Source organism: Gymnoscopelus braueri (genome assembly GCF_963280865.1).
Source record: "Gymnoscopelus braueri genome assembly, chromosome: 23".
NCBI classification, from domain to species: Eukaryota; Metazoa; Chordata; class Actinopteri; order Myctophiformes; family Myctophidae; genus Gymnoscopelus; species Gymnoscopelus braueri.
The window spans coordinates 6,977,687-6,997,083 of NC_137625.1; the positions used below are offsets into that span (position 1 = coordinate 6,977,687).

Genomic DNA, 19,397 nt, shown 5'->3' on the forward strand with positions numbered 1-19,397 from the left:
TATTGTATACAATCGTGTTGCAGATTACATTTTTTCATAGATAGCTTCATAGGCGTGTTTGACAGCACTATCATCAGTGTCGTGTGAATATATATATATATGTTTTCTTCCTATATGTTATTGTTGTTGTTTATAAAAATAGCAGATGTACAAGCTTACAAAGTTTGGAGATCTCCTATTTTCGGTGAATGTTCCCCCCATAATAGGGATGCTGGGTTCAAGTTCCTATCACACAAAGATCTGATGGCCCAGTAACTCTGAGCCCTGTAGTAACTCTGAGGTCCCCTTTGCGGCCCCAGACCCCCTGTTGAATATGAACAAGTCGAATCAGCGGATTCAAAAAGTAGCTACAAATCAGCAAATCCCCATGTACTATGGAGTCATCTGATGTCATCATAGTACTGACATCATAGACTGGCCTGGACTCCATATTTGGAAATGCATGACACGGTACTGTGCATAAATGTACACAGACAGACAGGCCGATACAGAAATATCCATATATGGACATAAAAAGGACGCAGACAGACAGAGGGGTACAACAGGTGCCCGGACAGCGGGTACAATGGGTATTGCATAACCAGGTGGGTCATGCATTCCCAACTTGCATCGTTTCAGACTTGCTTTGTATCCCAGTAGGCCGATGTACCGGTCACCGGTCTAGTAGTGTCAATAGCCGTTCTACAAATTTGGCTATTTTCACTATTTTTGAAATAGGACTAAAGTTATTTCATAATGTCAGCCGGGTCTCAAAAATGCAGTGCAGTCAAAAGTTTCCATTTCACAATGCCGGGCCCCAGCCAGATGCTATAGCTATTTGGGGGTAGCCTGGCTCCACCCCCTAAATCGCTTGCCTCGCATTCAGGGTCTGGTGACGGTGTCGAAGGTGGGGGTTTCACGGTTGAAAATCTGTACGACGAATCGGGATCGGGATAATCCAGTATGAACCAATCGGCAAAGAGTCCAACTTTGGCCACGCCCCCAACTCAGAAAACGTCTGCACTGAGAGGGCTTTCAGACTGAATAATGGAGTGAGACGAAATGAAAATTCAGGCTGAGTGTCAGGCTAATGTGGGGGTCCTTGGCATGGAAAAGTTTGTGGACTCCTGCATTAACTCACCTGGAGTCTGAACACACAGATGAAAGTTTAGATTTAGTTCACATTATGTCTGCAAAAGTGGAACTTCTGTATTGACTGATGCCACTTTTCGCCTCTTTGAGAGAGATTTGCACACTGCATTTGCCTAACAAGCTGCTGTGCTGTATCCATGCTTTGTTGTTGTTGTGAATGCCATTTATACGTCTTGCAGCACTGTATATATCGCATTAAGCCCCATTTATAGTTTATAATATGACAGTGTTAGCGGCCGAAAATAGCAGGTTATTTTCTGAAAGTGAAAACTCTTTATTCTCTCTCTTTCTTGTCTCTGTCTCTGTCTCTTTGTTGTTTCATGTAATTATGAAACAAAAAGGCTGGTAAACGAGGCTACTCTCTCGTCCCTCTCCCCTCTCTCCTCTCTCACTCTCACTCTCTCTCTCACTCTCTCCCCCCATACTGTAGTTCCCATCATTAGCTGAGCGACATGGGAAAACTTGACAGTGAAATCTAATTAGGTGCAGTTCTGTCCATTGTTTATTTATGTCCTGTTTGTTTTCAGGAATGACCACAGCTTCTCAGATTATCCGCTCCACCAGACAATAGATTTCATTTATTTATACAAGAGAGAGAGAGAAATAGAGATAGGGAGTCCATTCTATTCACACACAAGGAAAGAAAGAAAGGAAGAAAGACTCTCTGAGGTTGAGACTATAGTTCACAGTAGCAGCTATGTTACTAGCTACAGAGTAACTGTCTACAAGCCATTTTCAATGGAAGCCAATGACATAAAGATACAAACTAGCTTTTGAAGCTCGCTGCAACATAACGTTGAGCTGTTTTCAGCAGAGTTTTTAGGGATGCAGTGAAGTGTCAGTCAATCATATGTTTTTGTTTCATCATTTCGACTACCCTTCCCTCTCCACAAAAAAAATCTCGATGTCAGACAGTTCCCTGTTCTTTTTAAACCCAAGCCTTGAGCATTTGTAAAAGCATGTACTTTTGAATACTTGACAGAGCAACTTTCACTTGCAGTGGTGGAGTAATACTGTATTTGACCAGGAGTACTCAAGTACTGGGGTTGAGTACTTTGTCCCCCACTGCTCATTTATGTGATGGTGAATGTGTGTGTGTGTGTGTATGTCAGCATGTTAAGTTAACGATGGCTTCAAGTCACAGTGACGCGTTCTTTCATTCCCAGAGAGGGAAATCAATTCACACCTCCTCACAGGATTAAATCAGACACTCACGTACGCTCCAAAACGTCACACACACCGCGTGACTGAGCTCAAATAAACATTTACACCATGACACACACACGCACGCAAACGCGCACCACACACATGCACGCATACTTGTAATGGATTGCCCGTTCCTGTCCTGTACTGTTCAGAAGTCGGTGTTTGTTGTGTGTTCAATTCATAATCTTTGTTTAAACCCACTGACAGTCTGACCCCATCCATCTCTCTGTGTCTCCGCTTGTTCAAACAATGAATTCTTGCTAAGTGAACCGTACACACACACACACACACACACACACACACACACACACACACACTGTATAATCGTCTGTGTTCATTCAGAGTGTACAAATGGAACCAAATGGACCCTTACGGGTCCATTTGGTTCCATTTGTACACTCTCAGAGTTACATTTTACAGTGCACTGTATGGCAAACAGAGAAAATGATAATAAATGTCCTTCTAAAACACCAGGCCTCAACCCAAAGCCTTAGGTTGGTAAGATCAGAATCGGAGAAAAATAAAAAGACAAATTCAAAGACATTAAAGGAGCATTTCACCCCTGGAAGAACTTGCAGTCACTCAATGTTAATAATATATATATTAATTATATATTATAATATAGTAGATAACAGTAGCAAAATTTCAAATTTGCACCCTATGGCCCGAAAAATATAGAAGTCTTGACTTTGACTGGATGACTGGGGTTTGGCTGCATTACTACAATGACCACAATGCTTTGTGGCACTGCACTTCCTTGTGGGGAGGAGGCTGCGTGGGGGCGTGGTCTACATTGTAACTTTCCCCTCCCAGTTCTCACTACAACAACATCAACAAACACATACAGCACATTGGCCAGTGTTGCCATGTCTGCTTATTATAAGCGGCTGGTTTCTAAAATGTAGTTGATATTTGGGCTCGTTTCCAAATGTTTTGATTGTTGTTTAAACCAGTGGTTCTCAAACATGTTCATGTACTTTTCCACGGACCCTCATCTGTGCACTGCGCGCCAACATATTTGCCAGGGAGACCCTACCAAAAATGTGTTGTTAAAATGTTTAAAAAATATTCCACATTTTGCACTTTTTTCCCCTCAAGATTGTTTGGAAAATAGCAGATCTATACAAGCTCACACTGCGTCACATCGTTACGCGTTGTGAGCTTGTAGATCGGCAATTTTCAAATAACCCATGTCTAGGTTTCAAGTGCTCTTGGCACAGGTATTTTCTTTTGGGCTTGTTTTCATATACCTGGTTGCTTATTTCTCTCACAAGATCTGGCAACAACACTGAATGCTGAAGAATGATGAATGTTACGTTCCAACTTTTCCGACTTTTTTGTCTACCTTTGGATCACAAAACACGACATCGAAGCCATGTTCTTTCTTGGACCACGTGAAATCTGCCTCTGTTGAACCAGTACAGTTGGACCAGTAGGCCTACCCATTGCAAGTTTGCTATATCTACCCAGGATGTCAGTCCCATCATCACCGTGTCTTTGTTGCGCCAGCAAGGTGAAACTATAGTCTTGGCTGCTGTTGTATTGTGTTCTGTATTGATTTGATTGTATCTTATAGTAAACTAAATATATCATGTATAAATTAATAAATTATTATTTTTTTCTACATTCCATCCCACCATGTAGACAGTCCGGTGCTGGTGACGTGACGTCCATCTTCTACTTGGGAGTCGGGACATCCATGGAGATGCAGCATATAGTCAACAATATAATAATAAAACAAAACGCTTCATACTCATGTCATGTGTGACTCCTTATCTCTGAGAGCATAATGTTTCACTGTCATTTCCAGTTAAATTATTTGGACTAAACTTATAGAAAACATGGGCATTACTTTAGAATGACATGCTAATGTTCAAATACTCTTGTCATACACAGCCTAATCGTTTTTTTTCTCTTTTTTCAAATGAGACCGTTTCATGCTTTCAATTGGTGTATATGGATAATATTAGATTTTACTATAGCCTATTGTATCTAAGACTAGTAAAGTTGAATCCAATGTGCTGGGGTCCCCAGAAAAATTATGATTACATGTAGAAGTAAAATACTAACAGAATGTACAAGAGTTTTTCACTATTATATCTGTAATGCTTACAGTCATGTAATTATGTACCATTCTGCCAAATGAAAGACCATCTCCTATCATGAAACAGTTCAAAAGAACCCTTATAGAATTGGGTGTAAATACATTTTGTCATTATAAATGCTTACACAATGTAGAATATACCAATGAGTAGAGCAAGCAGTGTGTAAATGTAACCGTTTTATTTAGAAAAAATATATATGGCTGTAGTGTCCCAGGTCTTCATCTGCAGTTCCTTCATTTTTGCAGGCTGATGACAACTTTCTGTCCTGTCATTGGAAAGAACACATTAGATTAGATTTAGTGTTACGTCCCAGATGGTGGTCCAGGAGGAAGGGACGGTAACATATACCCAAATTATATAATTGAGACAGACAGAAGTTGAGGTTAACTGAAAAGTTGTTTATTAACAAACTAAATGGACAAAAAGTAAATGAATGCCAAGTCAACAATACAGGGAGGGTCAGGTGGTGCCAAAGGAAAGAATGTAGTAAAACCAAAACTCAGTCTAAACAAAATAAAGATACTACTTACTCACAAGAGAAACAAATCCTTCCTACTCTAACAAAGAACAGAAAATACAATGGGTGGCACTCACCTCTAGACTAGTGGGATTAAACACTGGACTTACCTACGTGCAATATGTACAGGGTACCCCAGAGCTAAACTGCCCCCCCCCCTGTACTAAACGTTTGGCAAAAGGTCAGAAAGTCTTTATAAGACTGGAGGTGAATTAGTTAGGACAATACATGGAGCAAACAAATGAGCTGCTGGAAGCATGGTGGGGAAGAGAGAAAGATGGCCGCCGTCACAGGTGCTTTATATATGATGACGATGGAGGTGATTGGTGGAGTGATGAGGGGAAGGACCAACCGGTGGTGAGAGGCGGAGTTGAGTTGAGTGAATGGGCTGGACCTGAGAGTGAGTGACAGAGAGCAGCAGGCAGAGAGTAGCAGGGAGAAAAACACCATACACAGTCTCCCCATAAACATACAGTCTCCCCAAACCCATACACGTAACACCTCCCACCCTAAAGACACAAACAAAATGTTTGTGGCTACAAAACACCACTCTTACAGACTGCGGGAGAGAGCGTCTGCTAAGACATTCTCGGAACCTTTCTTATGACGTATTACTAAGTTATAATTCTGTACAATAAGGGCCCAGCGCATGAGTCGCTGGTTCTGGTTATACATCCTGGATAGAAAAACCAAGGGGTTATGGTCTGTGTAAGCTACCACAGGAAGTATACTGGACCCTACATACACCTCAAAGTGTTGTAATGCAAACAGAAGTGCCAGTGTTTCCTTCTCTATGGTTGAATACCTGAGCTGGTGTTTGTTAAACTTCCTAGAGAAGTAACAAACTGGATGGTCGAGTTCCTGGTCATCTGTTTGCAACAAGACTGCACCGGCTCCAGTACCGCTCGCATCTACTTCTAACTTAAAAGGAAGAGTAAAGTTTGGAGCTGAGAGGACAGGTGCACTACATAAGAGGGCTTTTACGCTCTCAAAAGCACTCTGGCACTCACTGGTCCAGACAAAGGGCCTAGAGATACTGGTTAGGGCAGTGAGCGGAGTCACCACTGAGGAAAAATTCTTACAAAAACCACGATAGAATCCGGCCATGCCTAGAAAACGGCGCAATTCTCTTCGAGTGGTAGGCCTCAGGAAAGCAGTGATGGCAGAGACCTTGGCATCAATGGGCCTCACTTTTCCTTGGCCTACCTCTTTACCAAGGTAGAGAACTGTGCCTTTCCCAAACTCACATTTGGCTAGGTTGAGGGTTAAAGAAGCATTTGCTAAACGACTAAAAACTTCTCTCAGGGTTGACACATGTGAAGTCCAGTCTGAACTGTACACTACAATATCATCTAGATATGCCTTACAATGGGGGACATCCCCCAATACCAGATTAATGAGCCTCTGAAAGGTAGCAGGAGCATTACACATACCAAAAGGCATCACTGTATATTGGCAGAAATGATCAGGTGTCACAAAAGCAGAAACTGTGGATGCTTGATGTGTCAAAGGAACCTGCCAATATCCTTTGAGCATATCAAGCTTACTCACATAAGTAGATGGACCAATCTCATCAATACAGTCATCAATCAGTGGCAGTGGATGAGCATCTTGTACCGTTACTGCATTCACCTTACGAAAATCAGTGCAAAACCTTGGGCTTCCATCTGACTTGATGTCTAACAAACATGGGGAACTCCATGGACTGGAGCTAGGCTTAGCAAATCCATGTTTTAACAAATACTCAACCTCTTTTTTCATTGTCTCCCGCTTAACAGGATTAACCCTATAGGCCCGCTGTTTGATGGGCCTAGCAGTGGTTAGTTTAAGGTCATGTCGGAGAACTGAAGTTTGAGATGGAATATCACTGAATAAACTTGGAAAATCCAAAATCAGATTCTCTATATCACTCAAGTGATCCTCTGGCAGGTGAGACAGAAAGGAAGGTAGATTCAACAACATTTCAGAATTTGCTAGTCTTGCACCCTGTGGGGTTGCGTTGCGCAACACCAGCCCATCATCATCAGGTTGAGAATCGCAGACCTTAGAATTTAATGCTACACCTAAAACTGCAGGCTCTGGAGACCTAGTTGGAACTTCATCCCCAGAGTGATACAGCTTTAGCATGTTAACATGGCACACACGGGACTGGCGCCTTCGGTCAGGGGTGCGAATAACATAGTCTGTCTCACTGATTTTTTGCTCTACCAGATAAGGACCAGAGAAGCGAACAGAGAGAGCGGAACCAGGTACTGGTAACAAAAGTAACACTTTATCTCCTGTGTTAAAGGAACGAGCAACAGCTTTCTTGTCAAAGTGTTGTTTCATGGTCACTTGAGAAGAGGCTAATGCATTTTTGGCTAAGGAACAGGCCTGCTTTAAGCGTTCTCTAAACTGATTAACATACTCAGGGACTGATTGAGAAGTTGCTTCGACATTAACCAACTGCTCCTTAAGGACTTGGAGGGGGCCCCTGACAGTATGTCCAAAAACTAGGCTAGCAGGACTGAAACCTAGTGACTCCTGAACAGTTTCACGAACTGCAAACAAAACAAGAGGAATGCTCTCATCCCAACTTGCTTTTGACTCAAGACAGTGTTTCCGCAGCATTGACTTCAGTGTCTGATGAAATCTTTCTAATGCCCCTTGTGTCTGAGGGTGATAGGCACTAGACACCCTGTGTTTAATGCCTAAAGTTTTAAGCACTTGTGCAAACAGTCTCGATTTAAAATTAGTGCCTTGATCTGTTTGCACAAACCGAGGTAGGCCAAAGGTAGAAAAGAACTTGTTTAAAGCTTTAATGACCACTTTAGCAGTAATTGTGCGCAGGGGAATGGCTTCTGGGAATCTGGTTGCAGCACACATAATTGTTAGAAGATACTGATTCCCCGACTTTGCTTTGGGTAAAGGACCCACACAGTCAACTATGACTGTCTCAAAAGGCTCTCCTATAACAGGAATAGGATGAAGAGGTGCAGGAGAAATAACTTGGTTTGGCTTACCCACCAGTTGACAAGCATGGCATGCACGACAGTACTGAGCAACATCATGTTTCAGTCTAGGCCAGAAGAAGTTCTTCAGGACCCGGTCATATGTCTTGGTTACACCAAGATGACCGGACCAGGGATGGTCATGAGCCAAGGACAGCACCTTTTGTCGATACTGTTGAGGTACCACCAGCTGGTGGCATGTGCCCCAATCCAACCCCTCTGCAGCAGGATTAGACCAGGCGCGCATTAGCATACCATCTTCAAGATAGTATGCCACCTTCTTGGCTTTTGCTTCCTCTTTGCCTAGAACAGAGGCCAAACACTTGGCAAGGGTACTGTCACCCTGTTGCTCTACCATGTACTGTGCACGGTCAACCGGCAGGTTTAAATCATGAGCATCTTGCACTCCCACACCTTCAGGTTCTACATTAACTGTGGTCTTTGTTTTTTCTACCAAGGCCTCCCCTGTGTCTGAACCTAGGAAAGACTCAGACAAATCAACGCCAAATTTCTTTCTCTGAGCTCTAGTAACTACACATGCCGGAAACACATCAGGGTACTGCTGGAACACTTCATCAGACACCGAGTCAATGGTTGGCTTGTCTATCACCTCTGGTACTGGCACTACTTTACCACCTGCAATGTCATTAGACATTATGAAGTCTACACCCCTCACAGGCAAAGCATTGCGGACAGCCACTTTGAAAAATCCACTCACCAATTCAGAGTGTACGTGGACTCTATGCAGTGGTACTGGAACAAATCCCATTTCAATACCTTGCACTATTGCATTAGACTGGCAGGAGGAACTCTCAGACAGTGACAGTACATCAGCAAGGATAAACGATTGTGACCCACCAGTATCCCTCAATATCCTAACTGGCTTCTGGTCTTTAGGATCCCCAGTTAGAGAGACTAACCCCTTAAAAATGAAAGGTTTGAAACAATCATCTTGTGCACTTTGCTGAGGGGGAGGAGCCCCCGTGCGGGACCCTGAGATAGTCTTAATCAAACTCACAGGTTTTGTTTGCGAAGGGCCAGATGAAAAACCAGGCGATTGTTTCCTCTTTAACGTTAAACAATCAGAAATTAGATGGCCTTTTCTACGGCAATAGTAACACTCACGTTCTTCCTTTGAGGATGAGAATTCTCCTTTTGCTTTTTCAGGCTGTGAGAAACCTTGATCTGTTTTCACAGACTTAAACACAGAGGGCTTGGCTGCTTGATAAGGCCCAAACACCTGCTTATGGGTGAGGACAAACTCATCAGCATGAATGGCTGCCTGTTGCAAGTCTGACACCTTTCTCTCATTTAGATAAGTGACTATCTTTTCTGGCATTGAATTTTTAAATTCTTCCAACAGGATCAGCTCACGGAGAGAATCAAAGTCCTGTACTTTAGTGGCAACGCACCATTTGTCGAACAAAACTCCTGTCTCCCTTGCAAATTCCACATAGGACTGACCACTGGCCTTTTTGTGGTTCCTAAATTTCTGTCGGTATGCCTCAGGCACTAATTCATAAGCACGTAAAACGGCACCCTTAATTTTTTCGTACTGTAATGCATCCTCTAATGACAGAGAGGAAACTACTTCTTGAGCTTTTCCACTCAATTTGCACTGAAGCAAAACTGGCCAAACATCGTTAGGCCACTTTAAAGATTGCGCAATGCGCTCGAAGACACTGAAATAAGAGTCAACCTCTGACTCCCGGAAGGGGGGTACCAAAGCAACATTTTTCGCTACATCAAAGGGGCGGGTTGGTACAGATTGAGAAGAAAACTGTTTAACTTTTTGCATCTCAACGTCAAGTTGCTTCAATTTAACTTCCTTCTCAGCGTCAATTTCTAACCGCCTTAATTCTAATTTGTGATCATACTCCGCATTCGTAGCTCTTTCCTGAGCTTCCACCTGAAGGCGGGCAATACGAACTTTTATCCTAGCCTTGTCACTAGAAACACTTGATCGAGTGGACAATGTAGGCGACACAGGAACCTCAGGCTCCTCCTGGTCTCCACCTGGTGGAGCTTTTTCAGGTGACCCATGTTCGACAACACCTTCTACCTGCTCTGCAGGAGTAGGTGGAGGAACAGTCAAAATCTCTAACTCAATAAGTTTCTCCAAAACTGAAATCCTAACCTCTGGCTTAAGTATTGGCTTTAAGATGGGAATATTAAAATACGCTGCCAGGGCAAGCAAATCATCTTTCAAAAATAGGTTGAACTGTTCAAACGTTGGCTGATCAAGAAACGCTTTGATGTCAATCATGACTATGTAATAACACTGTTATAAAAAACTTCACAATTCACAACATCCATCTGTCGTTAGAGTCTCAATTATGTAATCAGGGTATTATATTTTGGGATCATGAGGATCCCGGACGAGCCCCCAAATGTTACGTCCCAGATGGTGGTCCAGGAGGAAGGGACGGTAACATATACCCAAATTATATAATTGAGACAGACAGAAGTTGAGGTTAACTGAAAAGTTGTTTATTAACAAACTAAATGGACAAAAAGTAAATGAATGCCAAGTCAACAATACAGGGAGGGTCAGGTGGTGCCAAAGGAAAGAATGTAGTAAAACCAAAACTCAGTCTAAACAAAATAAAGATACTACTTACTCACAAGAGAAACAAATCCTTCCTACTCTAACAAAGAACAGAAAATACAATGGGTGGCACTCACCTCTAGACTAGTGGGATTAAACACTGGACTTACCTACGTGCAATATGTACAGGGTACCCCAGAGCTAAACTGCCCCCCCCCTGTACTAAACGTTTGGCAAAAGGTCAGAAAGTCTTTATAAGACTGGAGGTGAATTAGTTAGGACAATACATGGAGCAAACAAATGAGCTGCTGGAAGCATGGTGGGGAAGAGAGAAAGATGGCCGCCGTCACAGGTGCTTTATATATGATGACGATGGAGGTGATTGGTGGAGTGATGAGGGGAAGGACCAACCGGTGGTGAGAGGCGGAGTTGAGTTGAGTGAATGGGCTGGACCTGAGAGTGAGTGACAGAGAGCAGCAGAGTCTCAGCAGAGTCTCCCCATAAACATACAGTCTCCCCAAACCCATACACGTAACATTTAGTTTACATGGATATCATCCGACGTGATACCTAATTTATTCTTAGTTGCATGCGCACCAAAAATAGCAGACCTACAAGCTCACAAAGTGTCGAGTCCGCGACGCGTTGTGAGCTTGTAGATCTGCTATTTTCGGGACCTGACGTCGTCATGTACTGAGTAGCTCTGAAACATGTCAGTCATGGCGGAGCTTCAACCTGGTGTTTGCACTTTCTACATGTACCGACCGTACATCTACATAAACGTTCATAAACGTTCATATTTCAAATATAAAGTGCTGACCCCATGCCACGGATGTTACAATTTGAATCAGGTGGGTCTAAGTACCAGTATCTTCCGTATTGTTTAATAAAAAGCATTTTAATCCAATCGGTGGCCATTTTCTCCTTATGCTTTCAATTACGCGACCCTATCGGTTGGGATGTATATTGCACTCTGACACATTATACATCTAAGAGAAAATGGCCACCATTCGGATTTAAATGTTTTTTTATTGAAAAATACGGAAGATACAGGTACTTAGACCCATCCGATTCCAATTGTAACATCTGTGGCCACGGGGTAAGAACTTTATATTTGAAATATGAACGTTTATGTAGATGAAAGGGTTGTGAATGGAGAAAGTGCCAAAACCAGGTTGAAGTTCCGCCATGACAGTCATGTTCCCAAAAAAAGACATGGGTTTCCGTGGCTACAGGCAAGTCAACAATAACAAACGTTCCGTTCACGCCACGGCTCCACAAGCTAGTTTAGTCTACCCGAGGGATACAACATGAGATTATAGTGATAGTGGCAACTTTACAGCATGTTTACTTACTCGAGAGACAAGCGTCCACCGTCCACGGTCCGTGTACATTCTGTCAGTTCCACTAGGAAACATCCCCGACGGGTTGTTGCTCCTCACTGTCCGCATCTGCGTGTGGGTCCGGGTACTAAAGTATAACTCTGATATGTTTGCAGACGCCATGATAGTACACATGTGAGGTAGCTAATGGGAGTGGTCGAGTGGGGAAAGAAGGTTGAACAATGTTACGGTGACACCTTCGGGGCCGGTCCTTTGAGCTAAGGGGGTTGGTTTGGATTTGAACTACACCTGTAGTCACCTGCAGTCATGTAGTGCGGACATAAGGTGAGAAGCTGCGGAAAACGTAATTTGACGCTATGGGCAGCAAAATCGGCGAAGTTTCCCTTTAAGATCAAAGGAGCTTGTGCTGACAAGAGGTTCAGGAAAGGGCTAGGCCTGTGGTGAAGGCTCAATTTCTGCTTTCTTTTTTTTCCAACAGTTTTGAACTTTTGCTCTTCGATTCATTTTCTAAACAATAATTCTTGGTGTTAATGTTACTCTTGAGAGTGTTGCTAATGTGAGAGCTAATGTAACCAAATAAGTGTTGTAAGGCATACTGTTACTGTTACCTGTGTTGTCTCACCTCTCTGTGATTAATAGTTTTCTCTACCTGTGTCCTGTTAGTGTCCTTGCCTATCCCTGTGTTGATTGTCAGTTGTGTTCACCTGTGTCTGGTTATCCCTGTGTCTATTTAAACCTCCCTGTATAGAGCACGGAAGCCTGATGTAATTTACATAATCCTACCTACATCGCTTTTTTTCCCTTCAAATATGAGTGACTGACTATCATAAACGATACAGAGCCACCTCCCTGACAATATCGCCGAAACAGTTTGTTTATTTTGGGACCACAATTCTTATATGAGACGATTCTAAGATGACACGATGTTATTCTCCATAGAGAAATTACTTCCGCGACCCAGGGGATGAACGAGTGACGTCAGGACTTCTGTACTCTATTCAGTGCTGACTTGCTAGTTTATAGTTGGTGTCCTTGTGTTCCTGCCCTTGTACAGTACGTCGTGCTTTATTGCAAGCTAGTACAGTGAGTTTCTGTCAATAAACCATCATTGAACTTGATCTGCCTGCCTGCTTGTGTGGTTCTGCACTTGGAACTCTTGTCTCATATCGTGACGCGAATGCATTTCCTTGAACGTCGTCATCTAGCCTTGTCAAAGTGCATCAGTGTTACCAAGGCCTTGGTTACCCAGGTGCTAGGGGACAAATCAATCAATAATTGAAAGTGTACTGCAGGCATTGGGTCGGTCGGCTTAACGAATCGATGTGGAGCTGGATTGTATAAGCACTAGAGAGGAGCTGCAGTGTAACTGTAAGTGGAGAGAACTAGAAGCGTGAAAAAAGTCTATTTCACACTTCAAACGTTTGGCACAGTCCACTAGGAGAGAGAGACACACACAGTCTAAAATCTTCAGTGTTAATTCAACTTTGTGTTCAGTGTTAATTCAACTGCATCTTAAACTCAAGAGTTTAACACATCAGGTGCCAGCATTTTTTCATAACAACTTACGTTGGGTGCCAGCATTCTCCCCATTGACTGCGCTTTGCTGTTTAAAGCTCTAGACTCCACGAGGAGCAAATCCATGTAAAAAAAAACATCCATTCATGTTGCGCGATGACCCTGGCTACAGCCTGGAACGATAACATTTCACTCGCGAGTTACAATGGGGGGGGATCGCGCATCGCGCATGACCGGTTTTCCCCACCGGAAACAGATTCGGAGATATAGGTGTTTTAAAGAAGGAAATAGACAGGAAGTGGATGGCAGCCATGTTTTTTTTTTCCGGTGATCTATCTGGCCTATCCTTCTCAAGATCACAATGGGTACTCCCAGAGCTGCTCTAGCCCCGCCCGTGTGGAGAAAAATGAAAAAAACAAAAAGACATATTTCACGGTCTGGACCGTGTTCGGCACCGGACCGCTACTCTGCGCAAACACGGTTCAGACCGTGTTTGGCACCCGATGTGTTAAGATGCACATCCATTTATTTGAATGATTAACACATGGGTCTTCAACAGCTCTCAGCTTGGAGATCGGCTGGTTTGGTGTAGATAAGAGGAGGAAAAGAGAAGACCAAGAACAGAGCGAAAGGTCAAGTTTACAAAGTATTGAGGGTTTAAGTTAAATGTCTGACAATGCACAATAAAAAACGAATAGAATACGCACATCACTTTGTTGAGGTGCTGGGTTGGAAAGTAACATTAAGAAAAATAATAAACCCGCACACTCATCTGCTCCAATGTAAATTTATTGACAACGTTTCGAGCCAAGGCTCTTCATCGGGTCAAACTCTATGTATCTATTAGATTTTTTCTCTATCTGATTACCCTGTGGTGTTGTTCCACCCACTGATTGATAACGTGACCTGTGGGTGTCTATTTATAAGTGGGTGAGGTACACACTTCTTGAGTTTGACCCTTGAGTTTTGATGAAGAGCCTTGGCTCGAAACGTTGTCAATAAATTTACATTGGAGCAGATGAGTGTGCGGGTTTATTCTTTTTCTTAATGATAATGCACATTAACATGAATCCAACATGTTAATAGAAAAGATGGTGTATAAACAAACAAAAAAAACTTTAATGTACACAACACTGAGGAGCTGTCAAACAAGTCTATGAATCTCTTTATGAAAACGCTCTACAACACAATGTTTTGTAGAGGGGGTCCCTGCTTCATCTCTTTCTCAGCTAAGGGGTCCTTGGCCTGAAACACTTTGAAGACCCGTGGATTAAAAGGTTTCTTATGCGGGAGACCCATGTTCCAATCCCTGTTCAGACATAAAAGTTAAAGCCTCAAAATTAGCGCTGAGGATTTTACTGTGTGTAAAGCAGTTCAGTGCTAAGCTTTAAGTGTATAGTACAAACGTTATTACACGCTAAAGACTTTGTCACGGCTCACTGGCAAGCAGATGGCGTAGCAACACTAATGGTACATTTATATCTGCTGCCTGCTGTTTATCTGTCTGTCTGCTTGCCATTTTTATTGAGCAACTGGTCTATACATTGGCCTGTCTGTCTGTCTGTCTGTCTGTCTGTCTGTCCGTCCGTCCGTCCGTCCATCCGTCCATCCGTCCGCTGTTTGTGATTTGTTCTGTTCTTTCTGACCTATGTCCACCTGTCAGTGGTTCTCAAAGTGTGCAGGGAAAAAGATTGTGAATTAACTACACAAAATAGTGAGAATACAAGCTCATGATGTGTCCATGTTTTACAAAATACTTAAGTATTTTTTAAAGCATATACTTTTTAATACTTAAGTATTATAAAACCCAATTACAAATTTGACTGAGCAACGTTTTCTTGTTCACAGTTGAGAGTAATATCTGACCAGGAGTATATCTATTCATTTCTTTGACTCAAGTACTGGGGCTGAGTACTTTGCCCACCACTGAGATACTAGATGGATGTGCTTTTCCATAGGTTCCTACTACCCTGTGGTGCAAATAGTTGTCATGTAAGCCAACACCCAGGTCAGAGGTAAAAAAGTTGCACTCAGATCAGTTAAACTCCAGAGACGAACTCTACAAGTTCACCAATTAATGCTCTTTCCTCTGGCTGACGTTTTGGCCTGGGGGGACTTAAGAACATTGGAGAGTTCATTTATTTTCTTTGATGTGAGAGCAGCTTTTGATCTTTGGCTGCTGGATTCCATTTAATGACTTACTTGTTGGCCTGAAAATGAACAAATGCCAGTGATCAGTTTGGAAGAGTTTTATTTGGGATGGGATGGGATGGGATGGGATGGGAGTGTCTGTGGATAGGATATTGTTGCTGTCAGGTGGCAACCTTGTATGTCCAAAACTGTTAAATGTTTTATTATTATTATACATATTTTTTTAAATAGTGAAAATAGACGATCAGCCATGCGACACGTTGTGAGCTTGTAGATCTGCTATTTTCACTACTTTTGTGCGACACTTATGATGAAGTAGGGCATTCATTTTATGAAAAAATATATAAAAAGTTGAAACATGGAGATACAAGGTTTTGGCCCGACAGTGATGAAATTCTGTTTCCCCTCCAATGTAAAACTATTTTTTGTATCTTTTTAAGTAAAAGGTCACGGTTGCTAAAAGCCATGACATTCTGTTTATATCTAGGTTTATTGTTATTTACTGGTAGCAAACCAAAAAGAGCCACAAGGGGGCATACAGTAATTATGTTAGTTAAGACTTCAAAGATATTTGTCCAGTACAGCTTAATTCTAGAACAGAACTAAAACAAGTGAGAAAGCATCGCAGGAGAATATTTAACACAATGGATCAACATTCTGGCAAAAGAAATTCTGGTCCAGTAAGTCGGATGTAATCATTTGAATTAAATCACATCTTGCACAATTTGAGGAGAGAATAATACAAACAAATGATTCCTTTCTCCATCCGAAAACCGTTACGTTTCAGGAAATGGAACAAAAACTTTCAGAAATTGTGAAAATAGCCGTTCTACAAGCATTTTCACTACTTTTGCATGACCCTCTTGTACAACAAAGTAGGGCATTAAATGACGAAAAAACACAAACATTTGCTGTTTAATGTTCTCCCAATCTGTCTTTAAATGTTTAAGTTTTTTGTTCTCCCCACATAAAACCTTTGAAATATGGAGATAAAAGGTTTCTGCCCGACAGCGACTATATCCAAAATCAATAGGGGTGCCACTGGCAGTGAAGGAAATGTAGTAAAGGTCTTCTATTTTCAAAGCTGCACAGCTATGTACCGAAATGTTATTTCCAGGCAGATTAAACCTTTGAACTAGTTGATCAAAAGAAAAAAGAAAAAAATCTATTGTTATCTTCAAGTTAACTGTCACGTCACAAGTTTACAGCGGTAGAAGTGTGGGTGAAATTTGTTTTCTTACAGGCTCCCAACGCTTTGAGGTTTCAGAAATGAAAAATCACAGAAAACAAAGTTAGAGTAGATAACAAGGCACAATGCCAGATATGCATAAGGTGCATGGTCGGAAATAAATGAGGCAGAATATCACAGTCTCTTGTGCAAGTACAGGCAGAAAAATAAAGGTGCCAACTACATTCAGCAGCAGTCAGATATGGTCATGAATAGGTCTCCCTCCTATCCACCTCTTGCTGTTATTCTCTCAGTTCTGATACATCCAGGGTTTGATTTGATCGGGGGAGATCCATGCCTCTCCTTTTGATACCCCCAAATGCAAAGGCATGGATTAGAGAGTCATGTGTTGTGAGCTTGAACAGTAAATCTGCTATTTTCACTGTGTTGGTACGAAGAAGTACATAGGGCTTAAGTGGTTAAGAAAATGTCCCCCCCTGTTGTTTTCTTTACAAATGCATCTTCTCTTCCCCCTCCCTCTCTCTCTCTCTCTCTCTATTTGACGCCCCCGCCCCCTCTTCCTCTCTGTCGATCTTCCATTCTCCTCCAGTCTGTCCATCTCTCCTTTATCCTGCTGCCAAGTCTATCTGTGTTGCCAGTGAAATCCAATTACCCGCTCTGGACTGTCTGGAGACGCGCGGCCCTCCCACTAATTAGCCCAATTGATTTAAAGCGCGGAAGCATTAGGGTCTATTCCCACCAGCACGGACAGACAGACAGACAGTCAGACTGCCTCTTCCTCTGTGTTTCTCTGTCTGTCTGTCTCTCCCTCTCTATTGGAGGATTACAAACTTTCTCCAAATCATGCATCCTACTGTAACTTCTGTCTTATCTTGCTACTTTCTTTCCCCACCTCTCTCTCTGACACACACACACACACACACACACACACACACACACACACACACACACACACACACACACACACACACACACACACACACACACACACACACACACACACACACACACACACAGGACTCACCTTCACATCGATACAGCAGCAAGGAGAAAAGCTGCAGTTGGGTTGTTATTGGGTTTTGTTAACTCTGATTGCTTCAGCCAGCTCGGAACATTGTTTTTCAGTAGAATTAATAATTGATTAGCCTAGTAGTTAATTAGCTATTCATTTGCTATTAATTAGTCCCATTCTGGGTGTGGCTGTTCGGAGCTTGTGCCTGTTTGGAACAGGCTGATTGCTTTGGCCCCCAGAGGTGTTGCTTGGCTTGCAGCGCTCTGGAGAACGGCGGTACAATATTTACCTCAGAGATGTAGTGGAGGAGTTTTCACTGTTTGTTTTGATTGCCCAATAACATCCCCGTCTACCAAAACAAACTGTCAAAACTCAAAACACCCAAATACAGCGAGAGGGGAGCAGCGAGAGGGGAGAGGTGTGTTTCTGCAGGTAAACACCACCGCACTACTGCTGGTATAGCGGGAAATGATGGGTAAAACATGTAAGTATTGTTTTGTTACGTAAACACCGGGGAAAGTTACTTACTATGCCTTTAAAGGTTTCATGACGTTCAGTTTTACCACACATTAAAAGTCTTTGTCATGGTCCTTCAAACGTGTATAGAAAGTTTTAACAAAAAATTCCACTCCATTGATCCATGGCAGGTGTTTTTCTCTCACATTTCTAAAGCCTTTTCAACTGCAATGAAAAAAGAAATCTTTGCCTGCGGGTGTCACTGGTGAGGGATTTTGCCTGTCATCGCCTCTGCTCCGCCCCCCCCAAAGGAAAGGATAGGGGAGGGGAGGGGCGAGGAGGAGAGTGGGCGGGATTAATCGACTGTGACCTCACTGTCGAAGGGCCAAGCTCAGATTACTTTTCAGCCTAATTATTCAGAAAACCCCAGACCCCAGACCACAGAAAAAAGATTTTTTAGGTGTATTTGAGGTCATAAAACCCCCAATATCATGTTTTTTGTTTGTTTGGTTTATGTATTTTTAAAGCTTAACCATGAAAACCCTGTTAGTTTCTTGTACTCTCCAGGGCATTAAAGTAAAACTCAAATCTGGTCTGCCGACTAAGGGTCGTTACAGATGGGGAGCGGTTGACGCGGGGGTTCTCGCTCGGATCAGCGGGGATCGCACCGCGATCATTATTGTTTTTTGTCCTCCAGTGCCTGGCGGGGGGGGAAAAAGCTGACCGCAACCCAGCTCTTGCCACCGGCGCACGTGTGCATAAGCGAGCACGAGAGCGAGAATATCACGCTCGCCTCACCCGCCCCTCAACATCTCCGCGCGTCCCAAATAATCACCCGCCTCTCATTGAAAATGAATTACATATGCGCGTCGGCCGCTTCCCGTCTGGAATGACCATAACTCTCCCTGAAAACAGGTCTGACACATGGCACGCAACCCAGACGAGGAGTGACATCACACTGAATGCCAATCAAAGCCTCACTAAATGCAGCACTAGCCAATGAGGAAGTATCCTTGTCCAGAAGGTGCTGCCATTCCCGTCTCCTGCTCCGGGTCAGTATCTTATAGCTTCATTTGGTTGGCTCAGCTGCCAGAGTTGAACCTCAAACACATATGAAGGCGTCGTGTGTTTCTGATTCAAATCTGCTGCTGAGCCAACCAAATGAAGCTATGACAAACTGACCTGGAACAGCAATTGGGAAAGCCACCTTCTGGAAAAGGGAACTACAATAATG

General features: G+C 42.8%; 1 protein-coding gene across 1 annotated transcript in view; it reads left to right on the forward strand.

The window, feature by feature from the left end:
* The window catches only part of shisal1a (shisa like 1a), a 41,414-nt gene that overhangs the window by 14,211 nt on the left and 7,806 nt on the right, over positions 1–19,397 (forward strand). The window lies entirely within an intron of this gene.